The sequence below is a fragment of the Mus pahari genome, chromosome 5 (assembly GCF_900095145.1).
Source record: "Mus pahari chromosome 5, PAHARI_EIJ_v1.1, whole genome shotgun sequence".
NCBI classification, from domain to species: Eukaryota; Metazoa; Chordata; class Mammalia; order Rodentia; family Muridae; genus Mus; species Mus pahari.
Window position 1 is genome coordinate 134,260,578 of NC_034594.1, and position 2,074 is coordinate 134,262,651.

The 2,074-nt window shown below is 45.4% G+C and overlaps 1 pseudogene; it reads left to right on the forward strand.

The window, feature by feature from the left end:
• Positions 1-333: 333 nt before the first annotated feature.
• On the forward strand, positions 334-1,222 carry LOC110322635 (annotated as a pseudogene).
• Positions 1,223-2,074: the final 852 nt, after the last annotated feature.

Consider the following 2,074-nt stretch of genomic DNA (forward strand, 5'->3'; position numbering starts at 1 on the left):
GAATTGCTTGAGTAAACTTGGCCTGGGCTTATTTAAAAGAGTGGAGACTGCATAACAATTGTCCCACTACTGAAACAAACATCTTCCCTTCCCCAGCAATCATCAACTGTCAACAGCACCCCAGGGAGCCTGTGGTGGCTCAGGATTCACAATGGAAAGTTCACAGGCCTCATCTTGTGCAAGTAACCACAGTTGCTGAATATTCACAAACTTCTCTTGAGCATTTATTATATCCTTCCTCTCTTTTGCATGCTGCCTAGGTAGGAGTTCACTGAGGTTTTTTGCTGTTGCTAAAACCTTTTCAAAAGTCCCTCCCCTCGCCATCACACTGACATGAGTGTGGGCCTTCCTGGTCCCCACAGTCTACCTAGCTCTGAGGAAGCATCGAATTCTGGGGACGCCTCACCAATGCCTGCGGTTCTTCATCCTGAGAAAAACTATTCTTGCTTACAAGTGTCTGCTACTGAGATGCTCCGCACAGAGGCTGCCTCTCCTCGACCTTCCTCTGAGGATCTACCTCTTCAAGGCAGCCCTGATTCTTCTACCAGTCCCAAACAAAAGCTGTCAAGTCCCGAGGCTGACGAGGGCCCTGAGAAGAAGGAGGAGAACAAGGTCCTCGCCAGGAAGCAGAACATGCGGACTGTGTTCTCTCAGGCCCAGCTGTGTGCACTCAAGGACAGGTTTCAGAAGCAGAGGTACCCCAGCCTCCAGCAGATGCAAGAACTCTCTTCCATTCTGAACCTGAGCTACAAGCAGGTTAAGACCTGCTTCCAAAACCAAAGGATGAAGTGCAAGTGGTGGCAGAAAAACCAGTGGTTGAAGACTAGCAATGGTCTGATTCAGAAGGGCTCGGCACCAGTGGAGTATCCCAGCATCCATTGCAGCTATCCCCTGGGCTATCTGGTGAACACATCTTTCAATGTGGGGCAGCCAGACTTGGACCAACCCAACTTGGAACAACCAGACCTGGACCAACCCAACTTGGAGCAGCCAGGCCTGGACCACTCAGTCCTGGAACAGCCAGCCTTGGAATGCTGCTCCACTCCATAACTTCGGGGAGGATTCTCTGCAACCTTACATGCAGTTGCAGCAAAACTTCTCTGCCAGTGATTTGGAGGTGAATTTGGATAGGGAAAGCCACGAAAGCCATACCCATTTTAGCATCTCACAAACGTTGCAATTATTCCTGAACTACTCTGTGAATCCACCAGGCGAAATATGAGGCTTACACAACAACAGGGCAAGGCCAGGTTCCTTCTTCCAAAGATTTTCATATTGGTTTATTTTTTTTTAATTATTATTTGCTTTTTGTTTATCAAGACATGTTTTCTCTGTATAGCTCTAATTGTCCTTTGAACTAGCTCTGTAGACCAGCTTAACCTCGAACTCAGAGATCTGCCCACTTATTTTTGCCTCCTGGATGCTGGGACCAAAGGTGGTATACCACCACACCTGACATATTGTTTTTATTTTTATTTTTATTTTTATTTTTATTGGTGCCAGAGCAAACCTAGGACTTAGAACATGCTGGGCACCAACTCAACTACTGAGCTCTATTTACAACTCAGTGTGTTAAGTATATTTGTCTTAGTTCTGGACTTGTTCTTTTTTAGTGTTAACTATAGGCTTCGGAGCCAGTGAAGTACATATACCCTCTCCTTCCCAATGGACTTGAACACCCTTACCCACGCCTGCCCACCCACGCTAGTCTTTTTCTTAGAAGCTTGGGTCTTGGTATACATTGTGTGTCATTTTGAGGGGTGAGGTTTAAAAGTATATACAAAGTATAAAGATCTGGTGGCTACTCCCAAGGATGAGACAGAAGGACCTTGAGTTTGAGGGTAGCTCAGATATGCAATAAGTTCAAGACCAACCTGTACTATGTTTAAATCGTAAGACAGCATCTCAACAAAATAATAAAGCCGAAGTCTCAACAGAATAAAAGATTCCACCTGTTAAGGTGCCTTGATTTCCTCTGTATCTTTGGAGTTCCCCCAAGAGTAACTTCTATGTTAATATCTGTGGAAAGATGTTTATATTTTACTGTGCCATAATGAACTAATGCCAGCAGGAC